Source organism: Canis lupus, chromosome 12, assembly GCF_048164855.1.
Source record: "Canis lupus baileyi chromosome 12, mCanLup2.hap1, whole genome shotgun sequence".
NCBI lineage: Eukaryota > Metazoa > Chordata > Mammalia > Carnivora > Canidae > Canis > Canis lupus.
This window is the reverse complement of record NC_132849.1, coordinates 6,149,551-6,172,043: the sequence shown is the minus strand read 5'-3', so window position 1 is coordinate 6,172,043 and position 22,493 is coordinate 6,149,551. Positions and strand designations below refer to the sequence as shown.

The 22,493-nt window shown below is 43.0% G+C and overlaps 1 long non-coding RNA gene and 1 other non-coding gene across 2 annotated transcripts; one reads left to right on the top strand and one right to left on the bottom strand.

The window, feature by feature from the left end:
• Positions 1-4,282: 4,282 nt before the first annotated feature.
• TRNAN-GUU (transfer RNA asparagine (anticodon GUU)) lies at positions 4,283-4,356 on the bottom strand. Its single transcript has one exon. It is a non-coding gene; the product is annotated as a tRNA-Asn (tRNA).
• Positions 4,357-5,816: 1,460 nt separating this feature from the next.
• Positions 5,817-15,291, top strand: LOC140600630 (uncharacterized). The gene is made up of 3 exons (XR_012003807.1): positions 5,817-6,168; positions 10,783-11,028; positions 11,170-15,291. It is a non-coding gene; the product is annotated as an uncharacterized lncRNA (long non-coding RNA).
• The last annotated feature ends 7,202 nt before the right edge of the window (positions 15,292-22,493 follow it).

Below are 22,493 nucleotides of genomic sequence, written 5' to 3'. Positions count from 1 at the left end.
ACCCTCTGACCTCATAGTCTTCCTGCCCTGCCAACCCCAATCCATGCCTCCCATGGGCTGTAGCTAACAGGAAGCCAGTGGGCAGAGGAGCCCCTTTATGTTCAAAAAGATTAACTTTCTGGGGCATATAGTAAGGTGGATAATGGTGAGAATGGATCTGAAGCAACAAATACAGAGTACCAAGCAAATATGGCTTTTTCATTCTTGAGGTTTTAAACAAGTTAATAGACTTTATTTCTTGGAGCAGTTTTAGGTTGACCGAAAAACTGAACAGAAAGTACGGAGTTCCCATATAATCCCTCTCCATCTGCCTAGCTCCCCTGTTATTAATACCTTGCACTGGTGTGGTACATTTGTTACAACTGAACCATACTGATAGATTATTATTAATAAAAGTCCTAGTTTTCATTAGGACTCATGCTTTGTATTGTACTATTCTATATTTCTGAGATTTTCATTATAATTTCATCATTAGTTGAATTTTGGTGTCAAATAGGTTTTTTCAAAAATATTTTTTATTGGGGCACCTGAGTGGCTCAATGGTTGAGTGTCTGCCTTTGGCTCAGTCATGATCCTGGGGTCCTGGGATCAAGTCCCGCATCAAGCTGCCCTCAGGGAGGCTGCTTCTTTCTCTGCCTATGTCTCTGCCTCTCTCTCTCTCTCATGAATAATAAATAAATAAAATCTTTTAAAAATATTTTGTATCTCCTGAATTATTTCATTTATTTGAGCATATCTGCTTGTTCTCTTTAGACCTCTATGATGTCTGGACTGGAGCCATATAAGTATTTCTTTCCCTTAGATCATTATAAACCCTAGGTTAAATTTTCCTCCCATCTTTGTCAGAACCCTATTTTCTTATGAGAGCTTTCCAACTTTATTAGAACAAAGTATGTTTTTCCTACCATAACTGGATTTTCTTTTCCACAAAAATACTGGCAATGTGGCTAGAATCTTGAAGTGTAGAAATCTTTTTAAGATTTTTTTTTTTGGAGGTAGATATTACTATCTGTTTTTAGCTCAGAGCAGACAAGCAGATAAGGAAAGAAAGAAAAAATCCTGTGGAACTTATGGATCATGATGCTTTAAGAACTTCTGGATCATTATGCTTAAAAAATTTCCCAGAGAGGGATCCCTGGGTGGCTCAGCGGTTTGGCACCTGCCTTGGGCCCAGGGCATGATCCTGGAGACCCTGGATCTCCGTCGGGCTCCCTACATGAAGCCTGCTTCTCCCTCTGCCTGTGTCTCTGCCTTTCTCTCTGTGTCTCTCATGAATAAATAAATAAAATCTTTAAAAAAAATTTTTCCCAGAGAATGTGGCTTGCCCACGGTGTCAGAGGACCAGCTGTCATTGTGGGTTAACGGCCTGCCCTGTGGCTTCAGCAGCCATAGGCAAGTTTGAGTTATAGCATGTAAAGATAGCCTGTTTCATCTGAGGTTTTTAATCTATACTTACAAAATAGGTGGTTACTTTGTTATAAAAGTAATAAAGCCATACTTGTTGACTTTACTGAAAAATAAAATTGTTTATAAAAAACAATCATTAGTATACATTTTGCCTTTGGGAACTGGGAGCTTGAGCAAAGGAAATAAGAATTTTTTCATGTATCTCTCTGTAATCCCTTTTCTGTTCTCTCTCTCTCTCTCTCTCTCTCTCTCTCTTTCACACACACACACACACACACACACACACACACACAATTCCTCTAGGAGGAAAAGATCAAAGAACTACAGAACAAGTTCTACTCCCAGAACTTTTTTTACTTGACATTTTTAAGTATTATAAGCCTTCTGTTTCCACTTCTCTGGTACGATTTTTTAGCAGCACAATTGGAATCCTCAGATCAACTTTTTAGCTGGCTCTGGTGCCTGTGTCCCTGAATTCAGTCTGGCCCCATTGCTGACCACACAGAATGGACAGGGCTGAATGTGACCTGCTTCCAGTGAAGATCTTCACAGGCTACTTCGTGCTCACTTCAGACAGACCAGAGATTCCAGAAACTTCAAACGCGGTTTGTTCATGAGTATATAAATGGCCACAGATTTATATAATTGAACAGTGTTTTCACTTTTGAAAGTAAGTGGGGCCAAATAAGAGGTAGCGGGATAAGGTGAAAGGTGGACTGGGATATCTTTGCCAACTCTCAGAAGAATCCAGGTCTTAATCTTGGCTTAGTTTTAAGGGCTTCAGGAACTAGCCAAATATGAGGAGAAGCAGGCCAGATTAGGATTTCCAGAAATCAATATTGGGAGCCTCTTTTTCTACATCCTGCAATGTGAGCTAAATCCATACTCCCTTCTGTAGGCTGTAAGTCTGTCCTTGAACATAGTTATTTGTAAATGAGTTCTTTTAAAATCATTAAAGCAATTATAGGTAAAAAAAAAAAAAGTGACTATTCTCAAGTCTTCAATCTGGCCACTTTATATGAAGGGACTTTTAAAAACTCAGGAAATGCCTCTTTATGTTCCCACTTGTTACGGATTGAATGTCTGTGTTCCTCCCAAATTCCTTTTTTTTTTTTAAGTTTTTATTTATTTATTCATGAGAGACACACAGAGAGAATGAGAGGCAGAGACACAGGCAGAGGGAGAAGCAGGCTCCATGCAGGGAGCCCAACGTGGGTCTCGATTCCAGGTCTCCAGGATCACACCCCATCCCAGGTCTCCAGGATCACACCCTGGGCTGCAGGCGACACTAAACCGCTGCGCCACCGGGGCTGCCCTCATCCCAAATTCCTATGTTGAAGCCCTAACCGCAGTGTGATAGTATTAGGAGGTAAAGCCTTTAGGAGGTAAATAGGTTTAAATGAGTCATGAAGGTGGCATCCCATGATGGAACTAGTGACCTTATAAAAATAGGAAGAGTCACCAGATTCTCCTCTCTCTCTGCCCTCTGAAGATCCTCTGAGAAGGTAGCCATCTGCAAGCCAGAAAGAGGGATCTCACCAAGAACTGAATCTACCACCCTCTTTACTTTTGACTTTTCAATCCCCAGAACTGTGAGAAATAAATGTCTGTTGTTTAAGTCACCAAATCTGTGGTATTTTGATATAGCAGCCAGAGCTAGGACACCACCCAAAACCTCTGAAAAGATCAAAATAAGATTTTAGAAATCTATATGAGAATGCATCCCCTATTTCTCTTTTCTATGAGAAGTTTCCTTTAGCTACTTGTTCACCTCAGCTCACCAGACAAGGTTTTATAACAAGTGTCACATACCAGTATTAAAACAGTTCCACAAGATCAACAGAATAGCCACTATCACTAAATTCCCCCAAATAAAATCCTGAGAATGCAGTCTCTCCTCTTGGTATGTAAGAAAAATTTTAGAAGACCCATTATCTGAAGTTTCAATCCTTTTAAAAAATATTTATTTATTTATTTATTTATTTATTTATTTATTTATTTGAGAGAGGGAGCCAGCATGAGTGGGGTGAGGGACAGAGGGGGAAGCAGACTCCTCGCTGAACAGGGAACCCGGTGGACCCTGGAATTTCGGGATCATGATCTGAGCCAAAGGCAGAGGCCCAACCAACTGAGCTACCGAGGCACCCGTCCGAAGTCTCAATCTGATGAAAATTTTAAACATCTCTCCTTTCCAATTTTTATTTGGCTCAGGGCCACGGGTGAAGGCCCCACTCTGAAAGGTGAGTTCTTGGTTCTTCTTCCCCAGCAGAAGCCTGAGCTCCGTGTCCAACAATTAAGGAATGTTTGTATATACAATAATCCACCCATACCATGAAAAGATATGCACTTGTTTAAGATGAAGGAAATAACAGAAGTGGTGATGAGATGCCATTGAAAAGAGTTACAGTAGCTAACATTTAACAAACATTTATTAAGTGGTCAAATGATTTATGTGCATATCTCATCACAGTTTAAATTAACCCATGAAGGAAATAGTCCTATTTGTCCCCTCTTATAGACAAAGAAATCGAGGCACAGAAAATTCATGATTTGTTCAAACCACGTGATGGAAGAACCAAAATTGCCACCCGGAACTAGGGGCTTCACACCCAACAGAAGATGGGTTTGTTGTTCTCAATTCTTGGGATTTTCTAGTTTCCAGGATGTGCAGTTGTAAAAACCCAGCTTCGGGAACTGAGGAATTCTGCAGCGCCTCTGGGATAAAGCCCAGAGGCGGGCTATTGAAAAAAATACCTTTGCTGAAAAATTCCTTCTTTTAGGCTCATTTATGCAACTTCAGTCTTCGGGCAGCATACTTGGGAGTGTGCTTTAGCGCGGACAGAAGGCCGGATGCTGCTCGTAAAAGAGACCAGACCGTCCCTGGGTGGGCTCGAACCACCAACCTTTCGGTTAACAGCCGAACGCGCTAACCGATTGCGCCACAGAGACACGGAAGCTCCTTCTCCTAAACCCATTTCCTGATCTCAGAAATTGCTTTTCAGCCTCTGGCTGGGGCCCTCCTTCCCATTCTTCTACCCCGGAGGCCGGAGGCGCGGGAGGCACTGAGGCCAAAGGGTGGTGTCACCGGGCGTGTCTGAACGTGAACACCGGCCGCAGTCCCGGGGAGCGCGGGGGGCGAGCCGCTGCCTCCCCGCTGCCTCCCCGCCGGCTCCTCGCCGCCTGCACAGCCCTCCCCGCAGCCTCTCGGGCTGAGCCCGTCCGCCCTCTCTCGGCCCCCTCGGCCCCCGCCGCTAGAATGTGGACGCGGCAGGCGGGACTCGGGCTCGGCTCGCGCTGCGCCCCGCGCCCCCGGGCAGGCCGGGCACCTAGGGGCCGCTCGCTAAGCGCTGGGTGAAGGGTCCGTGGTGCAAGGTGGGGGCCCGGGCAGCCAAGGGTCTCAGTGGGGGCTTTGAAGCGCTTAGTCCTACGAGGGGCTCAGGAAAGGTTTCTCAGAGGCGGACGCGCGCTTTGTCCCGGAGCTGGTGGGGAAAGCCCCGACTTCGGACTGGCGCGCACCGGGACGCCACCGAGCTCCGCACCGGGCCCGCCCGGTAGCCTCCGTCCCGCGTGGTCGGTGCGGGGCGTGGGTGCGGAGGGTTGGACCCGGAAAGGTAGAGAGGGAAGGAGGCGGGCGGGCGGGCGGGAGAGTGCGGGCGCTCCGGCCGCTAAAGGAAACCACCAACGGGAAACTGAAAATACCGATTTTCCTACATTTCGATCACCCGCCACTGGCCTCCTCTTTGGCGGCCACCGCTCCGCAACCGTGTGCGGTTGGTGCTCTCCCCTCCGAAGAGACATTCGTCTTTTAAATGATGGGTTTAAAGACGGCACCGCTGTTGGAGGTCACCCTTGGGACGCAGCAACTTCCCGAGAGTGGGCGTGAGGGCCGCTGGGGGGCGCATCACCCGGGCTCACAGCCGCTGCAAACTTCCGCCCCGCCCCGCCCCGCCCCGCCCCGCCCCTCTCCCCCAGCCCGGAGCAGCCCCGCCCCCACCCCACCCCCCCCCCCGGGGACCTGGACCCGCCCCTCCCCGCGCCTGCGCCCTGCAGGCCGCTGCTGACCGATGGGACGAGCCGTCTGCACATCTAGCAGATCCGCTCTCCCAGGCCGATGGAGAACTCTAAGGAGCGGGCGTCCGACTGACTGATCCTAGTATTATTGCTGGAATAAACTGAGTAATGCTCGTACTGAGAGTAGGACGCTGACAGCTGTAGCTTGAATTCCACATAAATAATGCTGAAAGTTCGCTATAGTTTTGTACCCATTTGCGGGCACCCTGTAAGCACGCATGCCCTCATTTTTTCTTTATAAATGTATCTTATAATATTCTATTTATTGATATGTATGTTCCTTGGAGTCTCCATGTATTTCCCCAACAGCCCCCAAAGGAGAGGCGAGCCCGCGGGGCTGGGGCACAGAAAGTGCACTCGGCACCATGTCAACTTTCACCTGTGCCTTAAGAGCTTGCAGAAAAGCGCCCACATTGTCCTGGAGGGTTGGGAAATTCTGGTAACAGGGCTGAGGAGGTGAGAGGATCCGTGGTAAGACTCGGCGGCACCCTCGGGATGGAGTGAAAATCCTTTTATCCCGGACGTCCTCTCCGTGGAAGTCGGGTTCGGCCTGGGCGGGAACCAGCACCGGGAGAGGCCGGAGAGGGCTGGAGTTGCGCGGCAGCTGGGCCCCGCCTCGGCTCGGCCCTTTCTGTCCACTCCGCGGTCCCTCCTCGAGCTCAGGAAGCCGGAAGATCGTAGGCCTGGATTGTGAGTTAGTGCCCATCCGCCGTGGGCCGCGGGAAATCCATTAAACTCTCTACAAACCTATTTCCTGACCAGCAACACGCTGAGGCTGCCTTCGCTCTTGGCTCAGATACTTTACCTTTGGGCAATGATCCCAGCTGCTAGGGAAAAAAGAAGCGCATCTACTTCGCGTCGTCCTGCTAGCTCAGTTCGTAGCGCTCACGACTTCTAATTTTAAGGTCTTGAGCATCGCCCAGCGTCCAGTGCATTTTATTTGGTTGTCATCGGGTTGGGTCCCCGCCGTGGCCGGTGCTGAGCGGGTCCTTGCCGGGGCCACTAGGGGCGGGGGGCGCCGCCCGGTCCCTTGGAACTCGGGTCCCGGGAACCACTCCTTTTTTTTTTTTTTTTTTCAGTTTGGATCGTAAAGAATAATGATGCCCAGTTGATTCACTTTCTCTGAGACTGGCGGGACCCAAGATTCTTATTTTTTGTCCCCCCCCCCCCCAACTCTAGGATTGTCTTGAGTCGGGGCATGGGAGGTTGACTGCATCAGCTCAGATGCCAAGCTCAGATGCTGCCTCTCTGCGGCTATCAAAACTATGGGAAAAGGCACAAAGACAACTGAATTTTGAAAGTAACTTAATTCCTTTGTAATTTTAAATGTTCTATCCATTAAAAGGCTTTATTCCTGGGGCGCCAGGGTCTGAGTCAATTTCAGCTCAGGTCATGATCTCAGGGTGGTGAGATGGAGCCTGGTGTGCGGCTCCTGGCTCAGCTAGGAGTCTGCTTAACATTCTTCCAACCTCTGCTACTTTCCCCTTCAAATAATCTTTAAAAGCCTTATTCCAAGAAGGATGTGCAGGTTTCAGCAGATCACAAAAAGAGTCCTCAGTAGAAAAGAGGTTTAAAATCTGCATGCTTGGGAGAAAAGAACTGGTGCACCCAGGAGCTCGGGTGGGGAAGACAATGGGAAGGAAGATTCAGAACAGAGTGACAAAATTGGAGAAGGGAAGAAAGAGACACATTCCAAGGACTGGTCCCCACTAAGGACAGCTTATCTTTCTGAGCCTCCTTTCCCACTGTTGTCTTTTCAGGGCATCCTCTCACTCTTCCACCCAACGGATTCTGGGAATTCTAGCATTTTCTACTAGGTCTACTAGGCCCACACAATGTTCCCTCTACCAGGACCAGGTCTGGCACCTTACAGTTGTCCTTTTGCTGATCCTCTCTTTTGTGGACTGTAGGTAAACCAAAACCTTATCTTTACCCTCTCAGGGACTCCAAATGGGCCTGAGAATTAAGTTGACATAAGATAGATTAATAGGAGAAAAGCACATTGATTTTTACGTGTACATAAGAGGTCCGATAGGAAAATGGAAAATTCAAAGAAGTGGGTAAGCCTAAGTATTTTTATACTAGGTTGAACAATTGAAGCAATTGTGAAAAAGCGAAGTATATGGGAAGATTAAAGGAAGATAGGAGTTATTTTAACAAGGTCTGTACAGATTTCTCTGGGCCCTGACTTTCTGTGTCACATGACAAGAACTGTTTCTTTCCATCTGGTAGAGGGAGGGCATCTTTCACATGGGAGTTTATCTCCTGCTTTCAGGAAGGAAAGGGGAGGTCAAATCACTCTTCTTGAACCTGCTGTTTTCCAAGTACCTTGAGCTCAAAACAATCCTTATGTCAAAATGGCATATTTTGGGGGTGGCGTATCCTGCCACCCTTCAAGTTAAAGCATGGGAATATGACCAGAGAACAGGATAGGTAGCTCAGATCTCCTTGTGGTGCTGTGGGGTCACCATGCTAAAAGTGAGTTCAGCAGTCCCAGATTATTCTTAGTTTTTGTTAAAGTAAAAACAAAATCATAGGGCTAGGTCATTTGTAAATGTGGAAAATAATATTAAAATTATTTAGAAATCAGTAATCTATTTTATCTTTTTTTCTATTTTATCTTTTTAAAAATGTTTCAAAGCACTTTAAAAAAATTTTAATTAAAAAAACAATCATCTCTATACCCAATGTGGGGTTTAAACTCACAACTCAAAATCAAGAGTCATATGTTCTACTGAGTGCGCCAGCCAAGCACCTCTAAAATCCTTCATTTTATTTTTATATTTAGATTTTATTTTTAGGAATGCCTGCGTGGTTCAGCAGTTGAGCATCTGCCTTTGGCTCAGGGTGTGATATCGGGGTTCTGGGATCGAGTCCCACATCAGGCTCCCTGCATGGAGCCTGCTTCTCCCTCTGCCTATGTCTCTGCCTCTGTGTGTGTGTGTGTGTCTCATGAATAAATAAACAAAATCTTTTTAAGTAATCTCTACACCCACCTTGGGGCTCAAACTTATAACCCCAAGATCACATGTTCCACCAACTGAGCCAGCCATTTAGGCGCCCTCATCTTTAAAGGTACTCGCAGGAATTCAGGGCTTCTACTCACAACTATAACATAGCAATACTACCAGATTGGTCTTCTTGCTTTAACCAACCATAAAAATGCCCAAAATATGTGAAGCCCCTGTTTGCAGACACTGGCCAGAGGTAGTGCAAGACTGTGATCCCCTGAGAGAGGGGTGGGAAAGCCAGAATCTCAGCAGAGCATGGTGTTCACACTGAACTTCGAAGGCAGAGATCAAAATTAGGGCAGCTGAAACGAAGGGAATCTTCAGAGTAGAGCATCAGAAAGGAGAAAAGAATTTAGATGCCAGTTTTCAGAAGTCTGCATTGGGTCCCCTATAGGTCATTTTAATGAGTGTAGGGCCACTCATGCGCAGAGAGCTACTATCCAAGGCTTACCAGATGACAGATGCCACAAGATGGAAAACAGAAGAGATCTTAGAGATTGGCACTGGCAACACTGGGATTCAGGCCTTGTTAACTCTATCATTCTGAGCATTCAGCTGATACTCCAGAAATGCTCTGTTTTAGGTGTGAAAACCACACCTTAGTGTAAGGCTTACTCTTGACTCTCCCTAACAAATATTAAAACCAAGCCCTGATAAGATTAACAGAGGAGCTGGGCTTTCCAAGTTGAGTCACACCAAGTTAGAGAGCTTTGAGAAACACCTTGGACTTTCCAAAGATCTACCTAAACAAAACATAAATCCAGTGCTGCACAAATTCGAGGTCATCAGCTAGTAATCAAATTGCTCAGTGGGGCAGCCCCGGTGGCGCAGCGGTTTAGGGCTGCCTGCAACCCAGAGTGTGATCCTGGACACCCCACCCGGGGTCGAGTCCCACCTCAGGCTCTCTGCATGGAGCCTGCTTCTCCCTCTGCCTGTGTCTCTGCCTCTCTTTCTCTGTGTTTCTATGAATAAATAAATAATTTTTTTTAAATTACTCAGTGGAACAAATATTGATACTCTTCGGAGAAAGATATCAGAATCTGGATTCTTTTAATGTATCATTCAAAGTGTGGTATAAATAATAAAAACCATAAAGAAATAAAAAATAAGATAAACAAAAACAAAACAATAAAAAGTACAGACATATGAAAAAAAATGAGGTCCATTTAATTCATACTTAAGAGAAAAATAGCAGTCAAAAGAAACCAACTCCCAGATTTCCCAGATACTAAATTTAGCAGACTTCAACATACATTATATGTATGCATTATATATGTATATTTTATATAATTATATAAACAATATACATGAAACAAAAGGACTATACAATGTCATTGCGTATCCTAGTTTTCTTTTTAAAGATTTATTTATGTATTTTGAGAGAGAGAGAGCACACCAGTAAGAGGGGTAGAGGGAGAGGGAGAGAGATTCAGAAGAAGGAGACTTCTTGCAGAGTCTGAGACCACGACCTGAGCCGAAAACTGAGAATCAGATGCTTATCCAACTGCTCCACCCAGAAGCCCCTGTTCTGTGTTCTTCTTTTTAAGATTTTTATTTACTTGTGAGAGACACAGAGAGAGGCAGAGACATAGGCAGAGAGATAAGCAGGCTTCCTGCAGGGAGCCCGATGCAAGACTCGATCCCAGGATCCTAGGATCACGACCTTAGCCAAAGGCAGACGCTCAACCCCTGAGCCACCCAGTGGTTCTGTTTTCTAATAAAGAATCTCACACACAAAAATGGAAATCATAAAAAAGAATCAAATGGGAATTCTAGAACTGCCCAATGGGCACACAAATAAGCAGAGATGCAGATTCTGCTTGGTTTCCACAACATGGGTGCCATTCTCCGTGACTAATCTGGCTACAACCACTACTGAGTGCCCAACAGCCAAGAGCAAAGAACAACCAGCCTATGATATGTTATCAGTCCCCAGTTGGCAAGCAGGGAAGTTATTAGCACAGGGCAGCTGGTTGATCACAAAGGACCTTTGCATCATGGGAGGGGCAGCAATTTTGTTCTCACTGGAAAAGATACTTTTATTTTTTATTAAAGATTTTATTTATTTATTCATGAGAGAGAGAGAGAGAGAGGTAGAGACATAGGCAGAGGGAGAAGCAGGCTCAACACAAGGAACCTGATGTGGGCCTCAATCCCTGGATTCCGGGAACACACCCTGAGTGGAAGGCAGACGCTGAGCCACCCAGATGTCCCAATACTCACTTTTATTATGGTTTTGCCTTCTCTGCCTGCAATGGTTCTACTAAAACAACCATTTTGTGTGTACTTCCAGAATGCCTCTTCTATATCATGAAACTCCAGACAGTATTGCTGCTGACCAAGAACTCATTCGTTTGACAGTTGCCCTGGGTTCACGCTCACTCACCAGTTTTACCCTGAAGAAGCTAACCTGATGGAACGTGTTTTTGAAAATTCAGTTTCAGTGCCAGCTGGATGACAATGCCTTGAGGAGCCAGATATTTCACAGGAGGGTCTATACCCTAAATTAGCAACCAATATAAGGAGCTGTTCCTGGAAGGTAGGAAATGGGAGTGGTTCCTCTCACTATTACCACTAAGGATATACTAGTGAACATTTTGCTTCCCACCCACCTCTGTAACTTTGGGATCTGTTGACCTAGAAATCTTAGTTCCCAAGAGAAAAATGCTTTCACCAACAGGTGCAAAAATGGCTGTATTGAAGTGGACACTGAGCCTGCCCCCTGGCCAATTGGAGGTCCTCATGACAGGGTGTCAACAGGTAAAGAAGGTTACTTTACTAAGTGGGATGACTGATCCTGACCAGCTGGGTTGCTACTACACAATGGAAGTAGGGAGGAGTATTTGAGGAATGCAGGAAAGCCCTTGGAGGACTCTTTGGAACTCATTGCCCTCTGCTTAAAAGTCAATGGAAAACTCCAACAATCCAGTACAGGCAAGACAGAAATGGTCTGGAGACTTTGGGAATGAGGGCCTACAAATCACTACCAGGCGAGAAACCTGTTAACATTGAGGTATGGTGCTTGCTGAGGGCAAAGGAAATATGGAATGAATAATGAATGAAGAAGACAGTAATAAATACCTGTGACAGTTGCAGAAGTGAGGACTGTAATAGATATGACTATTTCTTGCTTATTTTGATGTAAATATTTTTGTGTATGTGTATATTACTCAATATTTTTCTTTCCTCTTCCATCCCACTACCAGCTAACATAAGATGTATTGATAGTAGTAAACTTTTAATCTAAGTATTTAGATGAGGATATCAAAGGGGGAATGAATGTGATTCAACTGGAAAAGATTTTATTCTTTTGGAGAAAGTTTTGGCCTGTTTTCATTGTTTGAAGAAAACACGATTTTCCTATTGTCTTTATTTGAAAGTTAAGAATGGTTTTAAAAGGAGCAAGAGGAATACCACACAGACAACAAGTCCACAAGAGGTGAACAATGGTGGATTTGTGTCAGTTTTCATTCCTAAACTGGAAGAACATTTCCCAGATTTCCCATCCCTGCAAAGTTTTGCGCTAGCTGGACATATTGATTTGGAAGGTGGAAATAAACAGAAGTGGCTGCCATATTCTTCTAAAACTGAGCAGAGGTCACCAGTTCACACGTGCAACTTATTGCTGGTTTATCTTATGGGCATGTGGTGGCAGGAAGGCTTGCAGCAACTACAATTCCCACCGCATCTCTTTTAGGGCTTCCCTGCTCCCTGGGCCTGCTGGATGTTTAACTCCTTGACAGTAAGTGCCAGCTGGACATTCCTTTCTTTAAGGTTGAGAGTTCCGAGTGCTGAGAGACTGAGACAACTTCTACAACTATCCTTTTTTTTTATGGGGTTCACTGTTCCACTTTGTCCCCTGCAAAAGTTGGCCCAGGATCCCAGAAAGCTTTGTTGAATCCTATCTTATGCAAACTCCTATTATTAGTGAAGCCCTGGGATGCTTTTGGGACACCCTTTTTAAGAAACCAAATATGGAAAGTTCTAAAGGAATATAGTTATCAGCCGGTAAAACCAAAATAAAATGACAAGGCTTTTCCAAAAAGCACACTTTATATCGCAGTTCTAGATTAATGGAAGCAAGGTCTACATAAGACTCCTGGTTTTTTGAGTTGTGTAAAAGCTGATCTTCATCAATGTTTAGCAACCTATAGTGAACATCAAGTAAAATTAAAGCTTGGGTGTAAGATATCAAACTGAAAACAGTGGCAAAAATGTATAAATTCAAAAGCACAATATAGACACTGAAAAAAATTTAATTTATATAAATCTGAGGCACCTGTGGCTCAGTGGTTGAGCCTCTGCCTTTGGCTCAGGTCGTGATCCCGGGGTCCAGGGATTGAGTCCCACATTGGGCTCCCTGCATGGAGCCTGCTTCTCCCTCTGCCTATGTTTCTGCCTCTCCCTGTGTCTCTCATGAATAAATAAATTTTAAAAATCTTTTAAAAAATAATTTATATAAATCTATTGTTTTTCACAAATTATCAAGGGGATACAAGGACATTGTGGATCAGAAGTGAGCAAGATAAGACAACATCCTGGGAAAGAGACTGGCAAACACAACTGCCCACAGCTGCCAACACTGGACCTGGTTGGTTTTCTTATGAACTGCAGTACAATGTAAGGGCATTTACAGATAGGGAAAATCTAAAATTCTGCACCTTCAGCCTGTAGGGAACCTGTGTGTCTGGCAGGCTTACTGATGCCCATGTGCCTTTTTTTCAAATGATGCTTTACAAAGTGTGGAGTAGAACACTTAGGATTACAAAGGAAACAGGTTCCTTTCAAATCCAGTTTTCTTTGTGATTGCAGCACTGTGTGTGTCTATTAAAATTCATTAAGCTTCACAACTCGTGGGGAAATCTATTCCATTTTTGAAAGTCAGTTTTATTCACAGAATATTTCATTAATTTCACTTTCAACCCTTAGATGTGGGAAAGTGTTTTGTATTTTCTTTTTCTAGTCCCTTTCTGGAACACATATTATTCTGTAAGCAGAAAGAGTTGAGGGTCCTCAGAAAAAAGAAAGCCTAGAGGTAGCTTTCCTGACACAAGAGAAGGCATTTTGTGTTCCTGGCTATTTTCCGTGATCTATGATGCCCTACCTCTCCACTTGCCTAAGCACACTTCTCCGGAGAACTTGCTAGGAGGTCTCAGAACTACAAAGAAATGCAAAACTTTCAGTAGTTAAGGATTTTAAGAGAATTAAAGGGAGTGCAAAAACTGACAGTCTCTACCAGGCTAGGAAATAGCCTAACCATCTCAGAGACAATAAATCAGTGGTAAAACTCCCAGTACCTTTTCAAAAGTAAGGGAGGCCCTGCATTCGTTACCAGGGATAAGGAGCCCAAGAATCCACCCAGTATGCCCATAGCCCCGTCCCCTTGCCAATTACCTCTGTTTCATTAAAATGAAAAGGCAGGTGCTCAACCATTGAGCCACCAGGTGCCCCCTTTCCCTACTTTTTTAATGCTCTCTCTCCTCCTTCCAAAACCTTTCTTTTGTTTCAACTCAGTGGAGCTCCTCTCTACTTGCTAGATGGAATGCTGCCTATTCATGAATTGTTTAATAATAAAACTAATTGGATCTTCAAATGTACTTGGTTGAATTTAGCTTTTAAACAGGTATTAGGGTAAAGTTTGCCTCATAGAATGTGCCCAGAAATGTTTTTTTTGTCTTCTATTTTCTGAAAGATATTGTAGGTGATTGGTATCATTTCTTTAAATGTTTGGTAGAATTCACCAGTGAAACTACCTAATCTAAGTGTGGTTTTGTTTTCAAAAGCTTATTAACTGCTGATTCAGGGACACCTGGGTGGCTCAGCGGTTGAGCATCTGCCTTCAGCTCAGTGCGCGATCCTGGGGTTCTGGGATCGAGTCCCGCATTGGGCTCCTCGCATGGAGCCTGCTTCTCCCTCTGCCCATGTCTCTGCCTCTCTTTCTGTATCTCTCATGAATAAATAAATAAAGTCTTTTTTTAAAAAAATTGCTGATTCAGTTTAGGCCTATTTAGATGATCAATTTCTCCTTGTGTGAGTTTTGGAGAATTGTGTCTTTTGAAGATTTGGTTCATTTCATCTAAATTATCAAATTTGTGAGCAGTTGTTCATTATAGTCCTTTATTATAATTTAATGTCCATGGAATCAGCACTAAGGCTCCTTCTTTCATTTCTGGTATTAGTAATTTGTATCTTCTCTATGTCTTGTTTAGTCTGGCTGGAGGGTTGTCAATTTTATTCATCATGCCAATGTACTAGCTTTTGATTTCATTGATTTTTCTCTATTAATTTCCTGGTTTTAATTTTATTGATTTCTGCTCTAATTTTTATTATTTCTTCTTGTCTGCTTACTTTGAATTTAATTTGTTCTTTTTTAAATTTCTAAAAGTGGAAGCTTAGATTATTGATTTTAGATCTTTCTTTGCTAACACACACATTCAATATTATTAATTTCCCTCTAAGCACTACTTTTGCTTCATCCCACACATTTTTCTTCTTAAGATTTTATTTATTTATTTGAGAGAGAGATAGTGAGAGAGGAGGGGAGCACTCAGGTAGATGGAGGGACAGAAGTAGAAGCAGACTCCCCACTGAGCAGGGAGCCTGACTCAGGACTGGATCCCAGAACCCTAGGATCATGGACTGAGCTACAGGCAGACACTTAACCAACTGAGCCACCCAGGTGGTCCCATATCACACATTTTTATAAACTGAATTATCATTTTCATTTAGCTCAAAATAATTTCTCTTGAGAATTTTTCTTTGACCCATATATTATTCAGAGTGTGCTGTATAATCTTCAAATTTGGGGGATCCCTGGGTGGCGCAGCGGTTTAGCGCCTGCCTTTGGCCTAGGGCGTGATCCTGGAGACCCAGGATCGAATCCCACGTCGGGCTCCCGGTACATGGAGCCTGCTTCTCCCTCTGCCTATGTCTCTGCCTCTCTCTCTCTCTCTGTGTGTGACTATCATAAATAAATAAAAATTAAAAAAAAAAAAAAACAAATTTGGGGTTTTTCAGCTATTTTTCTGTTACTGATTTCCAGTTTCATTCCATTGTGATCTGAGAGTGTGTATTGTATTTCTAGTCTTTTAAATTTGTTGAGATGTGTTTTATGGTCCAGAATGTGGTCTATCTTGGTGAATGGTCCATGTAAGCTTGAAAAGAATGTGTATTCTACTATTGTTGGATGAAGTAACATATACATGCCAATTAGATTCACTTGATTGATGTTATTCAGTTCAATTACATCCTCACTGATTTTCTGCCCACTAGATTTGTTAATTACTAATAAAGAGATGCTGAAATTTCCAAGTCTAATAGTAAATTTGTTTATTTCTCCTTACAGTTCTATCAGTTTTTGCCTTATGTATTCTGATGTTCTGCTGTTAGGCACATACTCATCAAGCGTTGTTATACCTTCTGGATAACTGACCCCTTTATCATTATATAATGCCACTTGTTATTATAATTTTTCTTGCTCTGGGACACCTGGGTGGTTTAGCGGTTGAGCATCTGCCTTTGGCTCAGGTCCTGATTCTGGGATCTGGGATCGAGTCCCATGCTGGGCTCCTTTTGGGAGCCTGCTTCTCCTTCTGCCTATGTCTCTGCCTCTCTCTCTCTTTCTCTCTCTGTGTCTCTCATGAATAAATAAATAAAGTCTTTAAAAATATTTTTTTTCTTGCTCTGAAGTATATTCTGAAATTAATAGAACCATTCCAGTTTTCTTTTGATTAATATCAATATGGTATATCTTTCTCTATGTCTTTACTTTTATTTTTTTGTCTTTACTTTTAATTTATCTGTGTCTTTATATTTAAAGTTTCTTATAGACAACATATAATTGGGTCTTGTTTACCACTCTGATAGTCTCTGTTTTTTAATTGATGTATTTAGACCGTTCATATTTAAAGTAATTATTGATATAGTTGAATTAATATCTACTATACTTGTAACTGTTTCTATTCATTGCCTTTGTTAATTGTCTCTTTCTTCTTCCATTCTTTTTCAACCTTCCCTGGTATTAAGTGAGCATTTTACATGATTCTATTTTCTCTTCTCTCAGAATATCACTTATGTTCCTTTTAAACATGTTTTAGTGACTGCCCTGTAGTTTGCAATATACATTTACAAGTAATCTAAGTCAACTTGCAAACAACACTATAAGGTTTCATGGGTAGTACGGGTCCTTATAACAGCATTCCTAGCTCCCTCTACTGTCCCTTATAATGTTGCTGTCCATTCATTTATTTTTTCTACAAGGTATAATCATCAAATGCATTTTTGCTATATTACCATTTTGAGCAAATTGTCATCTGTTAGATCAATTAGCAATAAGAAAAATAAAATATTTTATTTATTTTCATTTATGCCTTTTCATTCTATTCTTTCTAATGTTCTTCCTTTTTTTTTGTTCTTCCTTTCTTTATGCAAATATGAGCTTCTGACCTATATCATTTTCTTCTCTGAAGAACTTCTTTTAACATTTTTTGCAAGGCAGATTTACTGGCAACAAAGTCCTCAATTTTTGCCTGTCTCAATGTCTTTATTTCTCCTTTACTTTTGAAGGGCACTTTTGTAGGATACAGAATTCTAGTTGGTGGAGATTTTCTTACAACACTTTAAACATTTCACTGTATTCTCTTCTTGCTTGGAAGGTTTCTGAAGAGAATTCTGATGTAATACTGATGCTTGTTAGTCTATAGATAAGGTGTTTTTTTTTTTTTTTTTTTGCCCTTCAGGCTTCTTTCAAGATGCTTTGTCTTTGGTTTTGTGCACTTTATGAGTGTTATATGCTGCGATGGTTAATTTTCTGTGCCAAAGTGGCTGGGCCATACTGTCCAGATATTTAGTCAAACATTATTCTGGATGTTTCTGGGAAGGTGTTTTTTAGATAGGGATAACATTTCAACCAGTGGACTTTTAGTAAAGGAGAACTCCCCATACTGCGGGTGGGTCTCATCCAGTCAGTTAAAGGCTTTAATAGAACAAGCAAGAAGGAGCTCCCCCAGCAGGCTGCCTTTAGACACCAACCACAACTCAGTCTCCAGCCTGTTGTGCTGTCTTACTAGGTTGGATTCATCAAGCTTCTACAGTCCCATAAGCCATCTTGGTATAAGGAGTTGTTCTAGAGGAACAGAATCCTAAGAATGTCTTTTATTTTTTTTTAAGATTTTATTTATTTATTCGTGAGAGACACAGAGGCAGAGACATAAGCAGAGAGAGAAGCAGGCTCCCTGCAAGAACCTGATGTGGGACGCGATGTCGGACCCGATCCAGGGACTCCAGGCATCCCCTAAGAAGGTCTTTTAATTCGTTCTGGAGTTTCTGGAATTGGCCCTCTGATCTGATTAACTTAAAAACACTAAAAACTCTATTCCACTAGTAAAAACTGCACTGGTAGTCCATGGCACGATGTGGCAATAGAGATGTGCAAAATATCACTGAATATTCCTACTCAAGCACTTAGAAAAGGCAAGTATCTGGGGGGACTATGTATATGATACCTTTGAACATTTTTGTCAAACTAACAAGTATAATGAGATTGGCTCATTCCATTATCAAACAGAAATGGTATATACAAGGGACATCTGGGTGGCTCAGTGGTTGAGCATCTGCCTTCGGGTCAGAGTGTGATTCCAGGATTGACTCCCACATTGGGCTCCTCGCCGGGAGCCTGCTTCTCCCTCTGTCTATGTCTCTGCCTCTCTCTGTGTTTCTCATAAATAAATAAAATCTTTACCAAAAAAAAAAAAAAAAGGGAGAGAAATTGTGTATACAAGATAGGGCTCAAGTAAGCCCTGAAGGTACAAGGAAGTTACTCAAAGAAGTGGCACAAATGCCCACAGTCCCCATTCCTGCTACACTACCTTTTCTCTCACAGCCCACATCTATGGCCTCATGGGGAGTTCCCTACAGTTTTCGTGGAAAAAGAAGACTGGAGCCTTGTTTACAGATGGTTCTGCATGACTTGCAGGCACCACCCAAAAACAGACAGCTATAGCACCACACCTGCTTTCTGGGACAGCCTCGAAGGACAGTAGTGAAAGGCAACCCTTCCGGTGGGTAGAACTTTGAGTAGTCTACCTGGTTGTTCATTTTACTTAGAAGGGACATGTTTGAAAAATTGGTGACAGGGAAGTCTGGAGAAGAAGTGTGTGGATAGACCTCTTAGAATGAGTGAAAACATGAAGATATGTGTCCCAGTTGAATGCTCACCAAAAGGTGGCCTCAGCAGAGGAAAATTTTAATAATAATGTGGATAAGATGACCTGTTCTCTGGATAGCAGTCAACCTCTTTCCCCAGCCACCCTGTCATCACACAATGGGCTCATGAATGGGCCATGGTGACAGAAATGGAGGTTATGTGTAGGTTCAGCAACATAGACCTCTACTCACCAAGGCTGACCTGCCTACAGTTCCTGCTGATCGCCCCATCTGCCAGGAGCACAGACCAACACTTAGTCACCATTCCCCAGGGTGATCAGCCAACTACCTAGCAGCAGATCAATTACATTGGGCCACTTCATTATGGATGGCACAGTCTTTTGTTCTTACTGGAAAAGACACTTACTCTGAATGCAGATTTGCCTTCCTGCACACAATGTTTCTGCCAAAATACTATCCCATGCATTTGTAGAATGGCTTATCCACCCATATGGCATTCCATGCAGGATTGTTTCTGGTTATGAACTGAATTGTGCCTCTCCAACCACCAAATTCAGATGAGGATGCTTAGTTCCCAATGTGCTGTTTGTGGGGATGGGACCTTTAAGGAGGTAACCAAGGTTATATGAGGTCTGGTGGGGCCCTAATCCAATAGGACTGGTGTCCTTATAAGAAGAGGAAGAGAAAAAAAAAAAAAAGAAGAGGAAGAGACACCAGAGTTAGCTGTGTATGTGTTTGTGTGTGTATATGCATGTGCACACCCATGCACAGAGGAAAGGTCCACATGAGGACACAGAAAAGGCAGCTCAGGAAGGTAGTCTTCACCCAACAACCCTGTTAGTACCATGATGATCTTTGACTTTTAGCTTCCAGAACTGTGAAAAATAAACCTCTGTTGTTTAAGTCACCTGTCTATGGTATTTTGTTATGACAGCCCAAGCTAACTAATACACTTTAAAAAAATATTTAATTTATTTATTCATGAGAGACAGAAAGAGAGAGAGGCAGAAACATAGGCAAAGGGAGAAGCATGCTCCTTGCTGGGAACCCGATGCATAACTTGATCCCAGGACCCCAGGATCACGACCTGAACCGAAGGCAGACACTCAACCACTGAGCCACCCAGGTGTCCCCAAACTAATACACTTCTGATCAAGGAACTCACTTCACAGAATATGAAGTATAACGGTGAGCCCATGCTGGTGGAATTCACTAGTCTTACCATGATCCACACCATCCTGAAGCAGCTGACTTGAGACACCAGTGGAAAGGCCTTCTGAAGACTCAGTTACAGTGCCACTGGTTGCAATACCTTGAAGGGTTGAGCAAGATTCTCCAGGAGGCTGTATATGCTCTGAATTGACATCCAGTATGTGGTACTATTTCTCCCATAGCTAGGATTCATGGGTTCAGGCATCAAAGAATAGAAATAGGAGTGGTACCACTCACTAGTACTTCTAGTGACGCCAGCAAAACTTTGGCTTCCTGTCCTTGCAGCCTTGTGCTCTCCCATTTGACCTACCTTCTTTTCTGTATTACCATGCTTTCCAGCTCAGCTGTGCAGTTCTAATCATAGAACCAGTAATATCAGCAGGCTTGCAAACCCTTAGCCCCACCACTAGGCAAGTGTTATAGGATTTGACAGGACCGTCCTTGTTTGGTGTTATAGACTGAATTGTGCTCCTCACTGTCACCTCAAATTCTTATGTTGAAGCCCTAAACCTCAATGTGACTGTATTTGGAGGTAGGGCCTCTAAGGAGGTAATTATGGTTAAATGGGGTAATAAGAACAGGTTCCTAATCCAATAGAACTGGTGTCCATGTAAGAGGAGGAAGAGACACTAGAGATCTCTCTCCATGCACAGAGAAAAAGCCATTCAAGGACACAGTGAGAAGGCAGCCTTCTGCAAATGCCAGAAAGAAGTCTCATCTCTGGTCTTCTGGCCTGTTGTTTAAGCCACTCAACCTGTGCTATCTTGTTATTGCAGCCCAAGGAGACTAATATAATACTTAGTAACCAGGTTGTATTCACTTAATCTGGCTACATAAGGGAAAGTATGTTTAGAATAAGCATTATCCAATTTCATGCTATGAATATCATGTCTTTTGCACTGACATTGCCTTCCTTAGTTACACATATATTTATGCCCGGAGCAGCTGGGAACCACAAAATCAGGCAAGATGGGAAAAAAAAAAAATTGGATGAAAAAGATACAAAGTTTCTTACATCCTCCCATCACCTTCAGACCTTAGAAACTTTTTCAATGAAGTCCATACTTTAGGTACCCTCATATTCAGTCTGAGTACACAATCATATAAGCACCTAAGTCAGTTTTTCCAGCTTCAATCTCACGTGCTTGGAGAAACAAGCATTTCAATTACCTATTCCCATTTCATTGAGACCACTGTTCTAAGGGTGATGTGTAATATTGCATCTCATCTAAGGGTGATAAAGAGACATAATATTATGTCTCTTTGTCCTTTTTCCAAAACCACAATGTCATCTTCATTCTGCTGTTCTCCTGATTTGACCACAAACTGGAATCCCAGCAACTCTTAACAGCCTCTAGAAAATCTGACCTAATATAACCCCAATCTCCAACTTGTACAAAGGGAAGTATGGTAATTAAGGAGAAAGAGCTTCATTACCAAAACTCGACTATAGCTGTGGATGATAATTTTAAGTTTCAACTGGTCTGTAGAAGGTTTCTGTTCAGCACTAAATATACAGGCCTGTTCATTTGCAAGGATCTTCGTGGTGCTCATTATCCCCACCTAATGGCCTCATGACAAGTTGTCATCAGTTGAAGGAACTGATGTGGTATACTAAAAGGAAATTAGTTCAGAAGCAGATGAAAAGACAAAGGTTTCATAAAAAGAAAGTGTGACTCCACATGTGCTTAAGAGATAGAAAAGTGTAAGAGAAAGTTGTTTCTACTTGGACAAGATAAAGCTGGATGATCTACCAAAGCATGCCTGTGTTGAGTCCACCAGAGAGCTGAGATTGCAAAACCACTTGGTAAACTGAAGTCCAAAGCACAATAAACCTCTCAAAGAGGCACATGCACATGAACCATATCATCTCCCACAGATAATGAAAAGGAAAGATGGCAGCCATAAAAGCTGTGAAAAAGAAAAGTAACTGAAATTTTAACCATTTCTTAAAAGCTAAGTGTGGGCTATCATGATAGTTTACAATCTCAGAGGCTCATAAGAAAAGCAAGCTTTTGCCCATTTTTCAAGGTTTTTAAAATATTTTATTTATTTGTTTAAGAGAAGGAGCATGGGGGGGGGATGGTGTGGGAGGGCAAAGGGAGAAGGAGAAGCAGGCTCCTCGCTGAGCAGGGAGCCCAACATGGGGCTTGATCCCAGGACCCTACTAGCTAGGCTCATGATCTGAGCCAAAAGCAGATGCTTAACCAACTGAGCCACCCAGATGCCCCATCAGGTGTTTTTCTCAGACTTCCACTAAGGGCTCTTAACTGCCTCTGGAAAATCTGGCCTAACATAACCCCAATCTCCAAATTGTACAGGGTGGGGTAGGAGACTCCAGGTTGCCTCAGGGGTGTAGGCATGCAGATCATGATCTACCACTGGCACAAAACCCAGTCACTTCTCTCATTTGAAATAAAAGTCACCTACCATTGATGTTGGAGCAAGAAACCCTGCCTACCCTTGGTTTCAGGTATTGGTCCACTCCAGTGAGGGGTTAACCCGGGCTGGGGCAAGGGGCTGAGGAGAAAGAGAGTGAGGAAGATGGGAGAGATGAGAGATACAGCAGTAGAATTGGAGGAGGAATAGAGAGGAGGCAGGAGGAGTCAATAGAGGCAGAAGAGGGCT